Source organism: Phodopus roborovskii, unplaced genomic scaffold, assembly GCF_943737965.1.
Source record: "Phodopus roborovskii unplaced genomic scaffold, PHOROB, whole genome shotgun sequence".
Classification (NCBI taxonomy): domain Eukaryota; kingdom Metazoa; phylum Chordata; class Mammalia; order Rodentia; family Cricetidae; genus Phodopus; species Phodopus roborovskii.
The window spans coordinates 18181738-18206065 of NW_026125397.1; the positions used below are offsets into that span (position 1 = coordinate 18181738).

Here is a 24328-nt window from a genome sequence, read left to right on the forward strand (position 1 = left end):
TTTTGCATCTGTTTTCTTAAGAGAAATTTGTCTGTAGTTCTCTTTGTTGGGTCTCTGTGTGGTTTAGGTATCAGGGTAACTGTGACCTCATAAAAAGAATTCAACCATGTTCCTACTGTTTCTATTGTGCAGAATAATTTGAGGAGTGTTAATGCTATTTCTTCTTCAAGAGTCTGGTAGGAAAAAAAAAAAGGAAAAAAAATAAAAAAAAAAAATAGGGAAAAAAGAGTCTGGTAGAATTCTGTGCTAAAACCATTTGGCCCTGGGTATTTTCTTTTTCTTTTTCTTTTTTTTTTTTGGGGGGGGGTTGGCCAACTTTTAATTACTGCTTCTATTTCACTAATTTCTTTCTCTGTTATTAGTATTTAAGAATAAGACAATTGATTATATAATGGCTATATGTTTGTTTAAATCACTTATTTGTTCTTGATTTAACTTTGGTAGATGGTCTGTACAAAGAAACTTACCCGTTTCTTTTAGATTTTCCAATTTGGTGGAGCACAAGTCTTTAAAGTATGCTCTTACGACTCTCTGGATTTCTTCAGTGTCTGTGGTTACATCCTTTTCATCTCTAATTTACTCATTTTGGATTGTCTCTCTCAGCCTTTTAATTTGGCTTATCAATCTTATTGATTTTCTCAAATACCAGTTCTTTGTTTCATTGAATCTTGGTATTAATTTTTGTGTTTGTACCTATTTAACTGATTTCAGCTTGGAATCCAATGCTTTCTTGCTGTCTGCTCCTTTATTATGTTATTTCTTCTTGGTATTCTAGAGCTTTTCAAATGTGGTGTTAGGTAACGAATATATGAGATTTCCCTAACTTTTGGTGCTATCAAAGCTATCAACTTGCCTCTTTTTTTTCTTTTTCTTTTTCCTTGTCCTGGTGGTTATACTCCCTTCTTCCCACTCCCTTCCTGCTTCCTGCCTGGGAATTAGAGAGCCTGGCTGCAAACTTGTGCTGTGGAACCATCCCCATCCTCAGAAGGATAACCCACTCCTGCCACAGGGCATCTGAGTTCCTCTCTCCAGACCCCCACCATAGTGTTCTCTGTCTGTCTTTCCTTGACGTTAATGACTCCACTAATAAACGCCTTGCTAATAAACACTGTCCTCAGTGTCCCCTGGAACCGGTATCTGAAACCTCTCAAATTCACCATCAACTTGCCCCTTACAACTGCATTCATTGGATCCCATGAGTTTGGGTATGTTGTGTTTTCATTTTCATTCAATTCTAAATAAGTTGTTCCATTTCCATGCGTTTGTAAGCTTTCCCTTGTTGATGTCCAGCTTTAAGTCATGGTGGTCAGATGGGATGTAGAGTGTTACTTCAATATTCTTGTCTCAATTGAGACTCATTTTGTGTCCAACTATGTGGTCACTTTTGGAGAGAGTTCCATGAGCTGCTAAGAAAAAAAATATTGGTTTCGGGGTGAAACGTTTGGTAAATATCTGCTAGGTCCATTTGGTTTATGACATCATTTATCTTCAGTATTTCTCTGTTTACTTTTTGTCTAAATGATCTGTCTGTTGGTGAGAGTGGGGTATTGAAGTCATCCACTATCAAATTGTGTGAGGGTCAGTATGTGATTTTAGTTGTAGTAGTGTTTCTTTTGTGGACATGGGTGCCCTCATGTTTGGTGCACAGATGTTTAGAATTATGATGTTCTCTTGCTGGATTTCTCTTTTGATGAATATGTAGTGTCTTTCCTTATCTCTTCTGATAAGTTTTAGTTTGAAGTCTAGTTTGTCAGATATTAAAATGGCTACACTGGTTTGTTTCTTGGCTCCGTTATTTAATACCATTTTCCATCCTTCTTCTACCCTGAGATGATGTCTCTTCTTGATGTTAAAGTGTGTTTCTTGGATGTAGCAGGAGCATAGATCATGTTTTCATATACAATCTGCTAGTCTGTGTCTTTTCACTGGGGAATTGAAACAATTGATGTTGAGAGTTATCAATGAGCAAGGGTTGTTGAGTCATGCTATTTTGTTGTACTGTGAGGATTCCTCCCCTCTTTTTATTTGCTGGCTGATATTATTTATTCCTTGTGTTTTATTGGGTATGGCTAGCTTTTCAGGTCGAAGTTTTCCTTCTAGCATCTTCTGTAGAGCTTGATTTATAGATGGATAATGCTTAAATTTTGTTCTATTGTGGAATGTCTTTCTTACACCATCAATTTGTTATTGAAAGTTTTGCTAGATATAGTACTCTGGGTGACATCTATATTCTCTTAGAGTCTGTTGAGCATTTCTTCGGCCCCTTACAGCTTTTAGAATCTCCATGGAAAAGTTGGGTATCATTCTATTAGGTCTGCCTTCATTTACTTTGTCTTGTTCTTTTGCAACTGTTAATATTCTCTGTTCTGTAATTTCATTGTTTGAGTTATTATGTGTCATGGGAAATTTCTTTTCTTATGAAGGCTATTTAGTATTCCATATGTTTTTACACCTTGGTGGGCATTTCCTTGTGTAGGTTAGGGAAAAATTCTTCTATGACTTTGTTGCAAATATTTTTGAAGTGGGTTGCTTTTCCTTTCCCTATTCCTATTATTCTTAGATTTGGTCTTTTCACAGTGTCCCGGCTTTCCTGGATGCTTTGTGCCTGGATTTGTTTTAAAGCTTTAACAGTTGGGGAGGTGAGGAACCAAGATATCCCTTTCTCCTATTTGTCTTCAATGCCTCAGATTCTTTCTTCCGTCTCTCCCATTGTTAGTGGGCTTGACTCTGAAGTTCTTGCTTGAATTTCTAAATGTTTCGTTCCCAGTTTTCCCCCAGGTTGGGCTTTCTTTGTTGCTTCCATTTCTGCTTTCATGTCTTCAACCGTTTCCTGCCTTCCATGCCACGGATTTCATGAATGGGTTTATTTATATTCTACTCAAGGTCTTTGAACATATTCATATAGCTATTTTGAAGGCCTTGTTTTGTGCTTCCGTTATTTTGGTTTTCTCGGGGCCTACTCTAGTAGGGCTGTTGGGCTCTAATGGAGACATAGTGTCTTGTCTGTAATTGTGTTTTTATGCTGGTCTCTAAACATCTGGGCTTTGATTTTAATTCTAGGTGTTGATATCTGGTCTGGTCTTTGGTGGATGTTCTGTTCTTTGGTTTCTGTTGCCTTCTCTGGTTCGTAAGAGAGATAGTAGTTATGTGTTGCTTGGTAGGGAATGCTTCTTGGAGTCTGCTGTGCATGGAGATCCCAGGTAGAATGTGTTGCTAGGTATGGGGGTTGGCTCTGTGGAATGGGAAAGTGCTGGATGTTTGGGGGGGGGTGGCATGGTCGTTAGTGGTTGAGAGGGTCCGCTGGAACTGTGTAATCATCAGGACATGTGTAGACCCCTGAAAATGGGGGCAAAGTGGAGAGGGAAGCCCCGCTGGTTCTCTGTTACAGAGCTGGGTTAAGACTGGGGGGCTGGAATCGGAGGAGTGGGGAATAAAGATTGCCTGATTTCCATGCCAGCATGGCTGGTGGGTTGTCAGGGAGTGCCTGCAGGGGTTGAAGGCTGAGACAAAGGGATGGTGTGGAGGGTGGCTGCAGGAGATCTGCATGACTCCCTGGGAATGAGGGCAGAGAGGAAGAGGAGGCTGCAGCCATTTGTCTGCTACAAGGCTGGGGGTAAGACAAGGGTTAGAGGGAGGGAAAGTAAAGATCACATACCTCACCCTTGCCAGGGTGGCAGGCAGGCTTCCAGGTGGTCTTGTTGACATATTTCAAATATTAGGATAAACATTAGTTTAGTGCCAACTGCCCCAGACTATAGTGTATACTGAGCACTAAAAACACCAAGTCAGATTCATTTACTTACACACATTGTTGTATCAAGTACGGGACTTCCATTTGTGTTTATGATGAAGTGTAAATAAACAAACAAACAAACAAACAAATAAATACTAACTCATTCTCCCACCATAAATAACTGTAGTGCGGGATGAATTGTATGAGGGATTTTTTTTTTCAGATAGTAACTAACAGCATTGGTTTTGATACACAGAACACAGGGAATGCACACGCGAGTTACACATTCTTTGCAGTTTTCATGATCCTCGCCATTATAGACAACTCAGGTATATGTGCCCAGAAAGAACATGGACCCAGTGGGTTGAGAAGGCAGAGGAGTTTGAGGGTGTGGGAGACTGGATCTGTGTTGTCACCATGAGGAAGCACCACAGAGGGATTACTGGAGAGTAATCTGCACTGAACACGAAAACTTACCCTTCCTGGGTGACACTTCCCTGTGCCTGTACACAACTCCCTTAGGCAGATCTAAGTGCTCACATTCCCCCGTTTGATATTGACAACAGCCATCCTAAAAGAAGGCATCCTATTGGTGTTAGATGAGTTACTGCTCCAAAGACCCTGTCCCAGTAAGGTCACACAATGGGGTACCGGCAGTTAGGGCTCCAAACTATGAATTTGCAAGGGAGTGTGGGAGATATGATGTGACCATTAAAGACAACAAAAATCGGGGCTGGAGAAAGCGTTCAGCAACCAAGATCACGTACTGCTCATGCAGAGGACCAGAGTTCAATTGGCAGCGCTCGCGTCAGGTGCCGCACAACCACCTCTAACACTAGCTCCAGAGGATCCAGCGTCCTCTTCTGGCCTCCGTGGGCACCTGCCCTTATGTGAACATATTCCCACATAGACAATCACATAATTTAAAATACCTTATTTTTATATTATATTTCTTTACATAGAGTCAATACATTTTAATTAAAATAAAATGTTACTTTTCCTCCGTCTAGTTCTTCCCAAGTTTCCTCACTCCAACTTCTTCCAGGTGCCCCCCCCCCAAATTGATAGCCTTTTCTTCCTGACTATAAATTATTGTTACGTGCATACACAAACACGTGAACACACTCATGGACATGAATATATAAATACAACATCCTGAGTTTATTTCCATTGACTGTGTATATATGGTCTCAGGGTTGACCGTTCGGTTTTGGACAATTATTTAGGGGGCTCATTCCTGGCAGAGGTTAATTCTCCCTCTCATACAGTCATCAGTTGCCTATAATTCTGTGTCCAGGGATGGGACCCAGTGAGATTTTCTCCCTTCCACATCAGCTTGTCTATTGATGTTGCCAGCTTATATTTCAATCTGGTGGCAAAAACTAACAACAAAAAATGGCAATCATAATTTTATTTTAAGAAACACTAAAGGAAGTCCTTCAGGTTAAAAACAAATGTTCCATAGAGCATCAAAACTAAAGAAGAAAAAAAAAAGAAAGAAAAAGAAAATTGTCCAAAAGTTTTAGGTGCAAGGCTAGGTAGGTACAAAAAGGTCTGCTTTCTTTGCATCTTAAGATAATTGACTGTGTTATGGTTTGAATCTGGAACCTTCCCCACATATTTGTGGTTTGAGAGATTAGAAAGGGAATCCTCGGAGGAAGGGCTTGGCTAAGAGACGAGAGAAGGGGGTCGCTAAGTCCAAGCATTTGAGTGATGAGGCTGGGTCTCTGGTTCCTCACTCAAACTTTGGTTTCAATATCTCAGGAGCCTCCTCCATGCACTTCACCATCATTAATTATCCATGCCCACTTCTTCACAATGGAATGAAGCCTAAAGACCATGAGCCAAAATTAAACGTGCCTCCTTGAAATGGTTTCTATCAGATATTTTGTCCTGCGACATGAGAGTAACAGATACAACTGTTTATTTTTTTTAAAAAAAAAAGTGGTAATACACTATTATAATCTTTATAATACATGAAGGAACTATGACAAGAACAGAAAATGTATTTACACTGTTTTAAGAATCTTAAATATTAGTTTAAGAATATAATGCTGATTCCATGTAGGCTGTGATAAATTAAAGACCCATAACACAATCCATAGAACACTGCAAAGACATAGGACAGAATTAGAACTGAGAGGAAAAATGAGAGAAAGAGAGAGAGTTGTAAAATCTAATCGATAGAGCCAAAAGACGAGCAAAAAGTTTAAAGGAAGAAACACAACAAAATACCTAGGACAAACGGAAGATAAAGATCTTTCTTTAAGCTTTTTGGAGACAAGGTCTAGCCTGCAGCCCAGACACTCGCTGTGTAGGTCGAGCTGACCTTCGCAGACTTGTGTTGATACTGTTGCCTCAGCATCCTGTCCCTATCCAGCCCCAGACACAGAATGTGGGCCCCTACAGTGGGTTTGCATTACTCTGCTTGGGCTGCTGCAAATACCACAGACTGGGTGAATTAAAGAACGAGAATCATCTTCATAGTTCTGGAAGATAAATGTCTAAGCTCGTGGAATCGGTAGGGTTGGCTTCATTCTGAGGTCTCTTGTCCTAATTCTCAGGGAGCCATCCTTGCTTTATATCTTCCATGGGTCTTCCTTTTGTGTATCTCTCTTCTAATGTCACATCTTTAAAAAGACATATTAATCGACGGTGCTGGAAAAGATTATACTGACTGACTCAACCCAGAGCCAGCATTAAATCTTTTGATTTGTGTGTCTAATTTGGAGTAACTATAAAAATCCAGGAAACTAGAAGGGGACTCTTGTGGGAAAGCTGTTATAGAGAGCTAAAGAGAGGGAGGATGTTAGAACATAGTTGATATGAATAAGAGAAGAAAATATAGGGAAAGAGGTTTACATGTGGAGAGAGATGGAAGGTTATAGCAGAGGCGAGAGTAGAGAGATAGATACTAATATTTCAAAACATCGTGAAGAAACATATTATTCTATAAGCTTCCTAAACAGAGAGACAGAGACAGACAGGGAGAGAGAGAGACAGAGAGAGAGAGAGTTACACTACATGGGATAATGCTCCTTCCAGAAGCCACGTGTTGCCAAGTAAAGAGCCCAGTGCCAGGTGTGAGATGCCTCTCATCAAGTTGTTGGTTAGAAGTATTTCAGAGACTCAGAATCAGTGCAGTCTATTGCCTGTGTGTTTTGTTGACCACCGGAACGCTATTGCTAAACTCACCACACACTCTGAAGACAGGACACAGAGAAAGTATACTAAAAAGTCCTATAGAGGCGGCTGGGGGATAAAAACTCATCAACAGTCTCACCCAGCTATGAACCCTGTGAGCTACAAGAATGACTGGTGTGGCAAGATAGGCCCATGGGTATAATTGTGCTATGGATGCTGATTGCATTTAAGATTTCCTCCACAGGAGAAAACACAAGCCTGGTACTGTACCCAAGAATCCAGAGTTGTGAACTCGCAGGCTCCCAGAATACACCTATTAATATTCTGCTAAACAGACAAACTGCCCTCTAAACTCCTGCGTCTACATCCATATATTAGTGCAACCCTCAGGCCTCGTCAAAGGAAGGTTTATTGTGCAATGGAGATGGCTAACGTAGACACTCACGACTTGTCAAAGTGCAAGGAATAAGTGCCAGTTGAGTTCTCAGCCACAGATGGAACCTCAGTACCATACACACAGCCCAAAGGCTCAAGGACCATCATGGATGAGAAGCCATGGTCCGGGAGAACTGGAGTAGAACTGTCATCTGGGCATTACAGGATGCTGCATCATGGACTCGCAGCAGCTGCAGCTGTCTGAATGAGATCAAGGCAGACAACACTCTAGCACGGAAAGGAAGAGGCTCCTGAGCCCCCGCAATGCATGAGGACCTACGGAGAGTTGCTGGTTTCTGGAGGGGTGGGGGAGGGAGTCAAATGTTTTTAAGGGTGTGGCTCCTGCTAGGACCACTGTGCTCCAGTAGATGGCTCTGCACTTAGGACTATGAAGACAGCACAAATTGGACTCAATGGTTTACTATAAAAGAAGAAAAAGTACCCAAAGTGAAGGGGGCTGGGAAGGAAGGCAGGGTGGAATTAGGAGAAGCTAGGAGGAAGGGTAAATATGAGGAAAATATATTATATGACATTCTCACAACTTAATAGGAACAAGTTTATATTGTTCCTATTATGTATTGAATTGGAATCGGGAGATGTATTGAATCGGAACCCACCCTTTTTTCCTAATCTTACCTTAATTAATTTTTAAGGGTCATGTCTGCCAGTAACATTACAGCCTGGGATACTAGGGGTCTTCTGGGGTGTAGGAGGTGGAAACACAATTCAGTTCAAAACAGAGGTTTTACACCAAGGAGAATTGTTTCTCCATCATTTTAAATCTGTTCTGTTACTTCTTTGACTGGCAGAATATGACAGAAATGACATGTAAGGTGAGGTCCTGATGTGAACTGACAGTGTGTCTTTAAAAGTAAAGTACTAAGCAAGAGAAAGGATGGGATAATTGGTTGAATCAAAGTGGATAAATCTCAAAATCTGTATGTTGAAAAAAAACAGTCAGGTTTTGTTTTTCACATAATGAATATTACTTTGGTAATACTTACTAAGGTAAAACAAACAAAATTAGGTAGAAATTAGCACCATGAGTGCCTCCCTTGGGCAAAGAAGGCTTTGAATGGAAGGGGTCAGTGGAAGGGCTTTCATTGGATTGCAAACACCTGTAAGATGCTTGGCTACATGGATGATGTTTGCTAAGACTTAACAAACTAATGCACTTAAGGGCTATACATTCTACCATATGCATTACTTTCCAACTTCCATGACAACAGATTCACTGGCTTAAAATAACACAAACATATGAACTTAGGTTCCAGATGCCAGAAGTCTAAAATGGATCTCTCTGGGTTAACATACAAGTGTCAGCCAGGAGTTAGTGGTGCACGCCTTTAATCCCAGCACTTGGGAGGCAGAGGCAGGGGAATCTCTGTGACTTCAAGGCCATCCTGGTCTACAGAGTTAGTTCCAGGACAGGCTCCAATGCTACACAGAGAAACACTATCTTTAAAAAAAAAAAAAAGTGCCAACTGATGGTCCCCTCTGGAGCCTCTAAAGGAAAATGCAGCTTTTGCTCTTTGTAGTTCCTAAGGATTCTCATATTTCTGGGAACGGCTCACGGACCCATTTTCTCTTCAGAAGCAACCAAGACCAGTCCAGCCTTCATCATACCGCATCATTCTGGCACTGGTTCCATCTTTCTTATTTAAAAAACTGTGCACACGGCTTCTCCCTGGGACTCCTTGCCAGTCTATTAGTGGGAGGTCCTCGTCACCCTCTCTTTACTCAGACTTCGCAGACCACTTCCAAGACAATATGCACGAGCACATCTCCATCCACATTAGCCAGGCTGGTGTCCAAATCGGCAACGCCTGCTGGGAGCTCTACTGCCTGGAACATAGTATCCAGGCTAATAGCCAGATGCCACGTGACAAGACCGTTGTGGGAGGAGATGACTCCTTCAACGCCTTCTTCGGAGAGACAGGCACTGGTAAGCAGGTGACCCATACAGTGCTCATAGACCTGGAACCCACAGTTATTGATGAAGTTCACACTATTACCCGCCTCCAGCTCTTCCACCCTGATCTGCTCATCCCAGGCAAGGAAGACGCTGCCTATGACTATGCCTGTGGCCACTACACCATTGGCTAGGAGATCAGTGATCTTGTCTTGGACAGAATTCCTAAGCTGGCTGACCAGTGCACAAGCCTTTGGGGCTTCTTGGTTTTCCACAGCTTTGGCAGGGAACTGGCTGTGGGTTTACCTCCCTGCTGATGGAGCTGCTCTCTGTTGATTATGGGAAGAAGTTCAAGCTAGAGTTCTCTATCTACCCAGTACCCCATGTTTCCAGCACTGTGGTTGAGCCCTACAATTCCATCCTCACCCCCCACACCAGCCTGGGGCACTCGGATTGTGCCTTCATGGTAGACAACGAGGCTATCTATGACATCTGTCATAGAAACCTCAACACTGAGTGTCCAACCTACACTAGCCTTAACTGCCTTATTAGTCAAATTGAGTCTTCCATAACTGTTTCCCTCAGATTTGATGGAGCTCTGAATGTTGACCTGAAAGAATTCCAGACCAACCTGGTACCCTACCCTCGCATCCATTTCCCTTTGGCCACATATGCCCCTGTCACCTCTGCTGAAAATGCCTACCATGAGCAGCTTAAGTAGCAGAGATCACCAATGCCTGCTTTGAGCCAGCTAATCAGATGGGGAAATGTGACCCATGTCATGGTGAGTACATGGCTTGCTGCCTGCTGTACCATGGGGATATGGTTCCCAAAGATGTCATTGCTGCCATTACCACCAAGACCAACCGTACCATCCAGTTTGTGGGCCGGTGCCTCATTGGCTTCAAGGTTGGCATTAATTACCAGCCTCCCACTGTGGTACCTGGTGGAGACCTGGCCAAGGTCCAGAGAGCTGTGTGCATGCTGAGCATCACCACAGCCATTGTTGAGGCCTGGGCTCACCTATATCACAAGTCTAATCTGATGTATGCCAAGCATGCCTTTGTGCACTGGTATGTAAGTAAGGGCATGGAGGAGGGCGAGTTCTCTGAGGCCCATGAAGGCATGGCTGTCCTAGAGGAGGATGACGAGGAAGTTGGGGCAGATAGTGCTGAAGGAGATGATGGGGGAGAAGAATATTAGCCCACGTGCTACAATTTTACACTTCATTGTCCTGTATTTGTCTTTGTATGTATATGACCATCGTATATCAATAAAGGTGTTTCCAGTTTAAGTGGGAAACTGGGTTTAAAAAAATAAAAAATAAAAGAACTGTGCAATTGCAGTGGATTCATCCAGATAATCCAGGGTAATTCTCTTATTTTAAGGCATCTTGATTCTTCTGTGACATGAATCACCCTTGTCAGCTACCAACTGTAGGCTCTGTGGGTCAATGCAGAGGCATCTGTGGGTGTCATTACTCTATATTACTACCACATTTTATATTAATTTTACTTCCCAAAACAAAAAAATAGTGGCTTCAGAAGCTATTGATGCCTGCTGTCTATCAGTCACTATTCTAGTGATTAAGTATGCAGTTATGCCTTTACTAGTTTTTTGTTGTTGTTTTGTTTGTTTGTTTGTTTTTGTTACTAACTTCTTGGGTTCGGGAAGTGTGTTACTATGATTAGAACAGCCCTGGAACATACAGGGCTCCTAATCAGAGAAAATTATTGGCTGAATAAAAATGAATCAAACAGCGGGTGTTATACTTTTACTGATTTTTATTGATGGGCTTGAATTCGTTTGTTGGCAGAGTTTTGTGCAAGCAAAAACCACAGAGGTTGAGACCTTATATTTGTGAGTAGAAAAAGAAGAAATCTGTTTTTCAACCACTAAATGTCTGTTTTACATCAAGACCTAGAACATTCTACTGGAAATAGAAACTGTCTCATAATAACTCAGTTGAGGAAAGGCCCTTGAGGGTTTCTTCCCGTTACTTATATTGTTAGTCTTTATGAATCTGAAATACATCACTTCAAGCTAAACCATATTGCATTAAAAATACCACTCAGGAGGTTTTAATAACAAAAGGAATTGTTATTATTTGTTTGTAAAGGTTTATGAAAGTCAGCGTTACAAACTTTTGTGTTATTTTTACCTACATTTTTCTTTTCAAACAATTGACAGCTTACTCTTTCTCATAACTTCACTCAAACATGAACACATAAAGTCTTTGGGGAGGACGATGCTGCATTTAACTGTGTTGGGAAGAGAGTGAACTTGTTGCTTCTTTCTGCTTTCCCTATGAGATATTTATGTTCCCTTAGGAAATAAACGTAAAACAATTTGTAAATATAACAACAATTTCTGGCCTCTCTCTTACTCTTGTTTGTATTTTGAACATTACAGCTAAGATCCTGTGCTTATTCTGAACTCTACACATGAGGAAAAATAATTTATTCCACTGAATGTCAAGGTAACTCAGATTGAATAGAGTGTTTTGGAGTGATCCTGGCAGAATCAGCACACAGACATCTTTATGTCCAAAACTCTGGCAATCGGAGGTATCTTATTCTAACATAATTTTCTGTCTTAAGGTTTTTTCATGATGTGCAAATATTCTCTAAGACCACTTGTCCAGGAATGGTCTAGAAAATAGCAGGAAGGAAAATAGCAAAACAACCTAAGAGTGCAAACACTGTGTGCTTGAGAGCAGCTGGATGGTAAAGCTTCCCCAGGACTATCTGACTCCTTCTCAAGAGCTAAGACTTAGTTACTACTCGTCCTGTAATACAAAAATGCCTGTGATGAGAATGGCTAATTGGAAGTCTCAGCTGAGGGAGAGGCATCCTTCCTGGGATGCTCTTTATCACTCAGAGCTTCCAGCTGACTGTTTTCTAGGGTTTCTCTCATCCTCATTCCCAGATTATGTAAGTGCCCATTCTGCTATTTATCTGCTGCTTGCTGCTTGCTGCTTTGTCCGTCTCATTCTACTTGCTATATACCCAATAATCATCCATTCTAAAGGAAAACCATGCCTATCACTATCCGTACAGAACAAATTCAATGTCAGGATAAATCATAGGAAAGACCAAAGTACACAAGTTCAGTGTCTCCCAACTAGAAGGTCTCCAAGTTCCAAAGAACAAGAAAGGAGTTGTTCCCATACTTTGTGTTTTTATTACTTTACCATCCTTCCCTTGTTTTTACCACACTTTCAATGATATTTTTACCTCCTCACATTTTCAGCCAGTATGAGTTTTCCCTGTCCATGCATTTACACAAATGGAGGGAAAATCAAAGAATTTCCTATAAAATCAGGAGATACATAAACACCCTCTCTCACCATTCGTATTCAGTACTTGAGAGTACTTGAAACTTAGCTAAAGCAACAAGATAAGAAAATGAAATAAGGGGGTATACATACAAAAAGAAAGAGTCAAATTATCCCTAACTGCACACAGCGTGATTCTATGCCTTAAACACTTGAGAACTCCACCAGAAGACTATAACTGATATTCCAGCAAATATCAAGATACAAAATCATAACATTCTTATATGCCAATAACAAACCTGCGAAAGAAATGGGGGAGGACCCTATTCATGTTAGTTTCAAAAGCAAATGAAATTTGTAAGAGTAAACCTAACCAAGAAGTGAAAGACTGCTGCACTGAAAACTTGAAGACAGTGAAAATAGAAATTAAAGAAGATGGGAAGATGCCCCATGCAGGAATCATGTTATGAAAATATCTATATAACTAAAAGTATCTACAGATTTCACACAATCCCCATCAATAGCACTCTTCACAGAACTAGGAAAAAAAACTCTAAAATTCATATGGACGTACAAAAGACCCTGAAAAGTCAATGCAACTTCAGGAGAAGGTAACGCTGATGTCAAACCAAGGTGTGTGTGTGTGTGTGTGTGTGTGTGTGTGTGTGTGTGTGTGCAACAATAATACTTTAAGAAGAAGAGGTCATGATTTGAGAGGGAGTTTGGAGGATGCAGAAGGAGTTGGAATGGGGAGGATTGAAAGTTATATAAATATAATACTCAAATATGAAATTCTCAAAAAATAAAAAACTTAAACTTGATATGCTCCAAAGGAAGGCTTTATTTGTACAAGCAAAATATCACCACAACAGATACATCAAAGATGGACAAATCCTAGAAAACAATAGAAATTGTACATAAACAACTTGCTGGTCAAAGGAGAAATGATAGTCTTTATAGGCAGTTCTGAACTTCGCAACTGATATAAAATAGCTTCAGAATATTTAAGAAGTAAATTAGCCCAAATAATAATAGTCACTGTAAAATAATTATAAGGAAATGAACAATAAATTGTAAAATATAAAGAATTGTCAGAAGCAGTCTTCATGAATCTCCTTAAAGTCCTGTGATCAATATGGACCAAGGAACAAAATAATGAGATCTGGCTAGCATGAAAGAATAAAAATACTTGCTGTTACAGAGAAGAAAGCATTTTTTTTTTTAAAGTGGAAAGATAAGCTAACCAAAGAAGGAAAGGGTAAGTGAAAGCTAGGAATTAAAGCGCAAACCACACATTATGCAGAAAGCAAAACAGGGAATCTAACGAGATCGGAATGCATTTTCTAAATTCTCTCTGCATTCATTGAAAAAACACTAGTATCGTGACCAGTTTCATCTAATGGCAACGCCATTTCTCAGCTCTCTCGCTCTCTCTCTCTCTCTCTCTCTCTCTCTCTTTCTCTCTCTCTCTCTCTGCCCTTCTCTGGCTGCTCTTTTGTGGGGCCATCCTTGTTTGTCCCCCAGGCTTCTTTTCAGCACATTTGTCCACTCCCCTCGTTACGCACCAGCGCTGATTCTACTCGCCTTCATTACTAAAAAACTTAAACTTGATATGTTCCAGCTTTATTTGCTTCTGTGAATTCTACTACTTCTTTTTGATTGATACTATAATACAATTTTAGCATTTCCTCCCTTTCTTCTCTCCAAACCCTCTCCTTGCTCTCTTTCAAGTACATGGCCTTGTTTTATTGATTACATGGGGGGGGGGGGTGCGCATCTTGCGCGCGCATGCGTGTGTGTGCTCCTAAGTATAACCTGCTCGATGTATAAAGTTACTGTATGGCATACTTTTAAACTTCAAAGAGATAAAAACAGGTTCCAATTCTGAGGGACTAAACCATAATTATTGAACAAAAAGTGTAATAGTTGGTTTAAAGATGAAAGAGCAGAGTGTCTTTGGTTGTTGTTAAAAGAATTTGGCACAGTGTCTTGAACAAAAGAATACTCAATTGTAAAGCATGTGTTTGATATCACCTTTAGACTCTACTTTGGGAAACGCTACACAGATTTTGAAGCAAATAGATCAAGAATACAACGCAAAATAAGAATCACATGGATGCACTTAACCCAACCTAACCAAAAAAAAAAAAAAAAAAAAAGTAGAAAATAACATAGAAATTTTAAAAATGCTATCCTAAATTTGAGAGTTTAATTGTTGAATAACTGACCAGAAGTGGAAGCTGCATCCCCCAGCCATCTGATAGTTTGCCCTTGAACTCCACACACAGGAAAGTGAACAGGTAGCACTTTGGCCATGGGATGTGGCCCTTTACTGACAAATAAGGGCAACTCCACCGCAGGAAAGGGGACCCTGGTTCCGTGGGGTTCTATGTCAGATCAAATTCTTCAGAGCACTTTATAATATTCTTTTCAAACGCTGCATGTTTAATTATACAATACTATACTCAGTTCCACAGAGAGATTTTCAATAGACAAGAGTATTAACCTATTGTAGATGAATACCAACATGACAAGCTTCATTGACTTCTCACCAAGGTAAGCCTTGAATTTTTCACTCTGTTTTGTCTTTTCAATTACTGCTTCCAAGTACACAATGCAAATACCTTCCTTGTGAGTTTTGACACAAACTCGAGCCACCTGGGAAGCGTGAGCCTCAGTTTAAAAATCAGATTGGCCGGTGGGAGGCTCTGGGGTCTATTTTTTTGATAAACGATGCATGTGGAAAGGCCCAGTCTACTGTTGGTAATGCCACCCCTGGGCAGGTTATCCTGGGCCGTATAAGAAAGCCAACTGGAGGTTGGAGAAATGGCTCAGCAGTTAAGAGCCCTGGCTGCTCTCCAGAACCCAGGTTCCATTCCAAGCACCTACATGGTAGTTCACAAGTATCTCTAACTCTAGTCCCAAAGGATCTGATGTCCTCCCCGGGCCTCTGTGTGTGGTGAATGACATACATGCAGGCAAAGTTGGGGGAGGACGCCACTATGCCTCATCGAGAGAGAGAGAGAGAGAGAGAGTTTCCTAGCAGCTTTCTTCCATGGTCCCTACCTCTTCCTGCTAGAGTTCCTGCCCTTACTTCCCTCAGTAATGGATTGCGATCATAACATATAAGCCAAAGTGACCTTTTCTACCCCAACCTGACTTTGGTCAGGTCATTTTCTGGCATCCCCGGGAACTTTGTGTTATCACAGCATCAGAAAGCAAACAAATAAGTAGAATCAATAACACCCAACTCAGTCGCTCAAAGATATTAGTCTAGTAATACCTAAGCGATGGCTACTAAGAAAAATTTAAAGTAAGTTGCAAATAGTTTGTCTGTTTTCTCGGGCACAGTAACATGGTAAAGATGCCGTTCTAGCTTGAGAGTCAACAACATGGAAAATTAAATGAATCTTCAAAGTTCATTGCTAGGACAGTCTGAGAAACTATTAACCAACCAGATGCCCCCATTCCTTCACTTCTCAAGGACAGTTTTCAGTGTCTCGCGGTCCCTCATGATCATTTCTAACCTTCCCTGTAATTCAGGCTCAGTGTGCAAAGACTGAGTTATCTGCATGAAGAGAGTGAAGTCCTTTGCATGTATGTGTTTTCACACACTTTGTTCTTGAACTGGGTTCGTTGCGGGGAAGAGATGAAGCAAGTGAGTAAGCCTCCCTCCAGGGTGCAAGGCCCGTGAAACAGATACTGTTCTGTTCAAAGCAGGGGCAACTAAAATTGCCAGCAGTGATTTGAGAACAGAATACTATCCATCTCCTCTCACCACTTAGTTGCCAAATTATATGATTGAAAGAAAGCAAAGTCAGACTGAACTGTGCACACATGCAAGCATGTATTTGCAATCAGGTACAGACATGTACCATAAGACCTGGCCTTTCTCTCAAAGTACCCCCATTATTAAATAAGTGTCTGGGCCTCCAAATTAGGGTCTAGCCCTAGTATGACACACCCTAAGCCCTGGTGTGACAGGTTTGGTAAATAAGGCCCTTGGACCATTATTGAGTTCATGAAGACTTTCGCTACGAGATTTCAGGCCTTATTGGAACCCTGAAAGGGCTTGAGTTGCAGCTCAGTGGTTAAGAGGACTGGCAGCCCTTGCTCTCTTCTGTGTGTAGACATAACTCAGAAGTTAGCTATGTGCCAGCAATGAGCAGTCTCAACAAAACCCAGCTATGCTTGCCTCCTCATCTCTCACTGCCACTCTCCAGAACTGTGAGAAACGGATGTGCTTTAAGCTTCCCAGTCTTTAGTGTTTGACTATTGCATCAGCCCAAGTGAACCAAGATGATGCTTGGCTTTGAGATGTGTGCCGGAGGAGATTCCAACTCATTCATAATAATAAGCTGAAGACAGTGTGAATAAGCTTTGCCACCCTCTATGACAGGAACACAGATCCCTAAACGCTGTTCCAGAACCACACCACAGCTCCAAACAGTACGTCGGTACACTGTGCTGCCTGCTGGCTATTTGCCACTCATTACTGTGTCTTCTTGAAAGCATGAACATGTGCATTTGATGCTTTTGTGCTAGACAGAACAATGTAAGGACAGAAAGATTCACTTTGGTTCACAGCCTCAGAGGTATGCATCCATCGCGGCAGGGACAGCAGAGTGGACAGGACAGTTCATATCCTGACACCGAGGAAGTAAAACAAAAAGGGAGGATACCGAAAAGAGCTGGGAAAATTACAGCCCCTGGGAACCACTCAGTGACCTACTCTGCCTCCAAGGGCCCCACCTCATCCCTTTCACCAGTTCCCAGCCTTCTCATGAAATTATCAACCCACTGAGGGCTTCGTGCACTCACTATTGTCAGAGCCCTCCAAATAGGGTCATCCCTGAAAATGCCCTAGACAACCCCTAGAGGTGTGCTTCACTTTTCTCCTAAATATTTCCGTCAGGTTGACAGTATTCACCGCCATGATGCCTGCTCAGCCATTTTTATTCACTGACACTCTTTGACTTACAATGAGGCTGCCTCCTTATAAAGTCATCATGCACTGTGTGATTTGAAATGTATTTAATGTGCCCCTCAAACTAAAGAGCTCAGCCAAGCCTACTTTAAATGCACTCAGAACATCTACACCACACAAATCCTGTGTGGTGATGATGCACTGAACACCTCCCGTAACTTGTTTCAACTCACACTTAAAATGAAAAGATACAGCCCTATGGATATGGTTTTGCACCTTCATAAAGTCCAAAGGTGGCCAGTAATTCTGGGTAAGACATAAGTCTAGAAATCTTTTCATGTGACTCAGTGAGAGAAAATGGTCAGATGATACCATCTCTATTCCTACAGAAGATGATGGCTGTAAGTGAACTTACCAAACTTCGTAAGATCCCTATGGATTATCTGGCAGTTGAGAGTCTGTGGCATCCTGTGGCCCAGCAAGGTCTGTGGGAATTGCCAGGAATGCTTCCCCTATCCCTTCAGGAACAGCTAGCAGATGACCAAGGACTAGGTACACTAATGGCAATTATGCCTGGCAGCAGAAGACTTTGAAACACAAAGTAGATCTTAGCTAAAAACAGAGGTAACCACCAAATTTTCCCTTATGATAATTGATGCAAAAATACTCAATAAAATACTGGCAAACAGAATCCAAGAACACATCAGAGAAATCATCCACCATGACCAAGCAGGCTTCATCCCAGGGATGCAGAGATGGTTCAACATACAAAAATCTATCAATGTGACCCACCATATAAACAAACTGAAAAAGAAAAACCACATGATCATCTCACTAGATGTTGAAAAAGCCTTCCACTTGGTTCCAACGTGACTAGATCTGTAATCACAGATGGGCAGTGGCTTCTGGAGAAGAGGAGAAGAGGGAAAAGCTCATTTATGTGTTTGTTTATTTATTTATTTTGCCTGCTTGCCTCTTTGACCTGTTGGGACCTTTACCTATTCTGCTGCCTTTCTTTGCTGACATCAAAGCTCAGCTTCTTTGGGTTCCAGTGTGGACCAAACACCAGCGGCTCTCCAGGGAACCCTCAGGTTGTTAGCAGCAGGTTGGAGCCACTGAGCCCCATGGGGTGGACAGATACTGGGTTCTCAGCATCTCCAGTGTGAAGACAGTCCTTGTCAGGATACTCAGGCAGTATGGCGTAAGCCAGTGTAATATATCCCCTTTGTAATATTTATCCATTCTACCAATTCTGTTCCTCTAGAGCAGAGGTTCTCAACCTGTGAGAACCCTGAGGATCACATATGAGATACTCTGCATAACAGATTTTTTATAATTCATAACAGTAGCAAAATTACAGTTACGAGTAAGTAACAAAACAATTTTATGGTTGGGGGTCACCACAACATGAGAACTGTGTTAGGAAGGTTGGGAACCCTGGCTAATACAGGGACTAATTATTCACTTGTGTTACTTCTGTTTCATTTTCATCTAGTATTTGCTCAGTTTTCCTCAACTCTTTTTGATAGATAAAATGTAATGGGAACTCATGGCAAATAAACAATGTAAACACTAACTCTACCATATATTGGGATATTTTTCTTCAATAGAACTTTACATTGTTGCTACAGATTTAATTGGCCTTTTAAGATTTACTATTTAAAAATAATTGTGTGTGTGTGTGTGTATGTGTGCGTGTGTGTATGTGTGTGTGTATGTGTGTGTGTGAGTGTGTGTGTGTGTGAGTGTGTGTGTATGTGTGTGTGTATGTGTATGTGTGTGTGTGTGTGTGTGTGTGTGTGTGTGTATGTGTGTGTGTGAGAGATGTTTGTACATGCATGGCACAATCCAGAATTCAGAGGACAATTTTCTCTTTCTACCTTTAAGTGGACTCCAGTGACTGAACTTACCCTGTTGGGCTTGCATCATTGAGTAGCAAGTGCCTTTACCAGCTGATCCACCTTGGTGCCCTTAGCATAACTCTCTAGCATTTGAATGTAATTACTCATAGATAATAAAACATCAAAAATATATGTTCAATCCAGCAAGTAGGAAAGATTGATTTCTTTTTATTTTATTTTTTAAAATAAATTTTTATTTAAATTAAAACCAACCTTATTTTGCATACCAATCCCAGTTCCCTCTCCCTCCTGTCCTCCCGTGTCCCCCACCAAACCCTTTAAAGTAATTTAACTTTAGTTATGTCAAATCTTAAAGAAGTTTCTTCACTTGGGATTAGTTATTGGGGATTCATTAATAACTCAGTGAGGATACAAAAAATCATCAGCCATCAAAATATGTCCCTTTAACTAGCCTTGCACACACTGGCACAGGGGACAACTTCCTGAACAGAACACCAGTAGTGCAGCTCTAAGATCAACAATTAATAAATGGGACCTCATGAAACCAAAAAGCTTCTGTAAGGCAAAGGACACCACACTGGGGCAAAACAGCATTCTATAAAATGGGAAAAGCTCTTTACCAACCCCTCATCTGATAGTTAGGAAACTAGACATCAACAGACCAAATAATCCAGTTAAAAATGGAGTACAGATCTAAGCAAAGAATTCTCAGCAGATGAATCTCAAATGGCTGAGAAACACTTAAAGAAACTGGCAGCATGCACTGACTACCCTCTCCTTCAAGTGTGGAATAGAACCATCAGCAGCAGACTCACCAGTTATCAGTTATCTCTTTTCCGGATGCATAATGCCCACACCTAAAAACAGAAAGCTATTACCTGAAGTTGACTAACTTGTAATTTATGGCAGGCAAATTGTAGCTTATGATATGAAAACTTATGATGAGTAAATAATTGTATAATTTGCAATCCCTTCATGGGCTGAAGTTTTGGTCCCCAGGTGATGATGAGCTTGGGAAGTGGCCTAACATCTCTAACCTAAGCAATGATTAATGCATTTGCAAATTTATAATCTGACCATATACTGAGAGGGGGTGTGAACTAGGAGGCAATACCCAATTGGAGGGAGAGGTCACTGGTCACATGCCTTTGATTGACTTAACTTGTCCAGACACTTCATCTCTGTCTCCCAGCTTCCTGACCCATGAGAAGAACAGCTTCCCTCTTCCACACAGTCACTGGCATGGTCTTCTGCCTCATCATGTTCCAGAACAACAGAACTATGAGCCAATAGGACAGAATCTCTGAAATTCTGAGCCAAAATAAATCTTCCATTTTTTTAAGTTGCTAATATAAAGTATCTTTTCATAGTGATGAAAAGCTTACTAATACATATACAATGTAAAACAGCATGATAAAATTGGTAGTTGTTGCTTCTTAGAACCATTACATTGTTTGGAGTCCACTGTCTACCATAACAAGTAACAGTTATGCTTGAATGTTTTGACATTTGTTGTGTACAAGGCTAGGAGTTTTATAGATCACATTTCCTGCAACTGGTATTTAAAAACTTATTCTCAGGCTGGGCATGGAGGCACAGACTTTAAACCCAGCACTTGGGAGACAGAAGTAAGTGACTCTCTGTGAGTTCAAAGCCAGCCTGGTATGTAGTGAGCATCACACCATCCAGAGTTACATAGTGACTACAAAAATACATACATACATACATGCATGCATGCATGCATGCATGTATGCATGCATGCATAATATTCTCATCTCAAGGAATGAATAAAAAAATTAAAGAATAAGAAAAACATATCTTTCTTTCTATAGTTGCCTTTTGCCCCCTATGAAACTCCTGCAGAAGCACAGGATGCTTAGCCACTGTAAGCTCTCTCACTAAAAGAAATGTGAGCATCGTTCTTCCCTCCAGGTGGCAAAATGTGAAAGCAATATCCAGAAAAAATAATCGTTCAAGATAGTTGCTGTGCTCTGAATATTGTTCTCCCCAAATCTTATGCTGAAAGTTAATGGCCACAGTAGTAAAACCTATAAGAGATGATTGGCCAAGAAGGCTCTACCTTCATGGGTAGAGCAGGTGCCATTATAAAGACCCATTTCCCCCTGGCCTGTGTTCCCTTTCAACATCTGCCATTGGACAACACAGCCAGAAGACCTTGCCAGATGCCAATGTTGGTACTAGACTTCTTATCTTCCAGAAATATGAGCCAAAAAAATATTGTACATTGTAAATTACCTACTACCAAGCATTCTGCTATAGAAGCACAAAATGGATTAAGACAGTGATCTATGTATGACAGTCAAAATTTGGCTAAAGCCCTATTTGAAACACAAACTTAAAAGGCAAAATCTCCTCCAGAGGTTTCCAGGGAAGCATCTGTTGTAGAAAAAGAGAACTAACAAAATCCACTCAAAGTGTTCATTCTTTTAAAGGCCAATATGATACAGTGCATGAATAATTCATTAACATTAGTTGCTCTTTTTAGGACTTAAAAATTTGTCACAAACATAAAAAGCACTTCAAAACACATACATACACACAGTATGTACCTTTATTCTTTCAAGTGCATGCCTGTATGATCCACAACGGGAAGTTAAATTTCTGTTCCATATTCAGAACTTTATCATATTCCTATAACAAAGTTATTGTACTGATTTACTCAATTACTTTCCTAGTGCTGGAAAAGTCATATTTTCTTATTATTTCTATGACAAGAGAACAAATTCACAACAGAGAACAACAAACTGGCAACATAAAAATAATGACACAATCTTAACCTTGTTTTATGTGGTTATTATTTAACTCAATTGCACATGGTATAAAATTGATTCATTTTAAACACTATGTAGATCATAACAAAGAACAAATTGCATGGCATTAATATAGAAAGTACATGTGAAATTTTCCTTAAAGTTTAAATTTTAAAATTCTGCTTTGAATACTTGGAAGCCACCGAGCAGATTTTGAACAACAGACATTTGATTTTCTAGGAGATTAAAAAAAAAAAAAATCTCTGGCTTTCCTCTCCTCTTCCACTGCAAGCTTACAGATTGAGGTTGTGGGCAAAGAACTGAAAAAGAATTTTTATTAGCCAGTACTGGAATTCACAAACAGCAACAAAACAGACCAGAAATCTTTACCAAATGATGCTAAGCAATCGGTTTGGTGTGCAGAGTCCTCTAATACTGAATGGTGTTTGGTGTTTTCCTGCTCTGCCAGATTCGCACAGGAACAGCGCCTCCTGCTGGCATCATCATGAAATCCACCTTCAACATTCTAGAAACAGCCCCTCCCATAAAAATAAATAAATAAAACAGGTATGTAAAATGAATAAAAAAAATAAAGAAAATGAAAGGGAACGTTTAAATGCCTGTGAAAGAGTGTTGCTGGTGTCTGCACGACAGCCCAGAAAAGCATACATGGATCGCATCCCTGCTAGAAAGAAAGGAAATCAGCAGAAGCTTACATTTTCTAGGCTTCCAGACACAGACCAATCTTTCCTAGTTCAACGGAGGTTTTTTAAGCTTAAATTCAACCCTTCAACCCTCAGACTCCTCTGTATGCTTGCAAGATACTCAAAAAAAAAAAAACAAAAAAAACCTGGCCTGTAACAGACAGTTTATGGGAGCCTGGTTATGTGTCTTATACAGCTCTGTGCCTCTGTTGTAGCTTGGCCAAGTTCGTACTTACAATGGCCTTGTGGGATGGAGTCTATTATTATTCCCATCTTTCAGACTAGGGAAGCAACTCGGGGAATGTCAATAACATATAAGACCAAAGGGCAGCCTGCAAACCAGGTGGTGAAGCTCACGGCCCATATTAGTTATCACTGCTGTCATTGTGGCCTCGTTCACTGACTTTCCCCAGCACTGCCTCCCAGGGCTGTTGTCTGTCCTTTCTGCAAATACCCTGTGCCCTATGAACTCCTTCAATGAAATCCTAACAAAGCTCCATAACCCTTCTCCTCGAGAATAAAACCCTTCTAGTAATGCCAAGGCATAAGAACAGTTACTATTAGCCAGGAGGTGGTAGGTAGCACATGCCTTTAGACCCAGCATTCAGGAGGCAGAGGCAGGCAGATCTCTGTGGATTCGAGGCCAGCCTGGTCTACAGAGTGAGTTCCAGGACAGCCAGGGCTACATAGAGAAACCCCGTCTTGGAAAAAAAAAAAAAAAGTTGCTACTTAAGAAATCATCTCCCAGCACCCAGCACCAAGCACCCAGCACCTCCAGGGCATGACTGTTACAAACTTCTATTTGAGAAGGGGGAGCCTAAGCTGATGCTGCCCTGTATTGTACGTCATTTTCTGCTGCTCTGACACTTGATGGTTGTGGCTTGGCTCTAAGAAGTCAGCAGATAGAAAAGGAAAGTTCGGTGTCCAGGAGGTTTCCTTGTCTATAGTTTGCCAGCACTTTCTCACTCTGGCCCTCTGCTTACACTGACTCATGCGTGGGGAAAACCTCTGTGAGCTCCTCAAGAAGCTTTGGTACTAGGGCCACACCCTGTCGAGTGTGGGGCAAGCCTTCCGATTGCCCCTAAAGCTCCCCTTGGTGCTAATGCTCAGCAGTCCGTCGCCATAGACAACCATTCTGTTTTGAGCTCTATCCTACCCCTACTCTGATGACTCCGTATTGAGGGTGGTCAGACACTGCTTATTTCAGCCCACTGTCAGCTGGCTCTCCTGTTGCCATGACAACACCTGACACAAAGAACTTAAGAAAGAAAAATCTTTTCTCGCTCACTCTCTAGGTGTGTGGCACATATCGGCCATGACAGTGGGAGCCCATGAAGACAGTGGTCTTCATAGTGAACAGGAAGTCAAGGAAGAGCAAGGGATCGGGGACTAGCTTAGAGCCCTCAAAGACACATCCCCAGTGGCCTAATCCCTCCAGAAAAAGCCCTACCTCCTAAAGCGACAACCACTCTGAAAATATCACTGTCAAGCATTCAACATATCCATCAGCGGGGGAACGTATTGTGTGCAAGCTATAAAACCCACCTTTGCCCTATATCTGGC

At 41.1% G+C, this 24328-nt stretch overlaps 1 pseudogene; it reads left to right on the forward strand.

Annotated features, from left to right (window-relative positions):
- The first annotated feature begins 9082 nt into the window (after positions 1-9082).
- On the forward strand, positions 9083-10444 carry LOC127215123 (tubulin alpha-1C chain-like; annotated as a pseudogene).
- The last annotated feature ends 13884 nt before the right edge of the window (positions 10445-24328 follow it).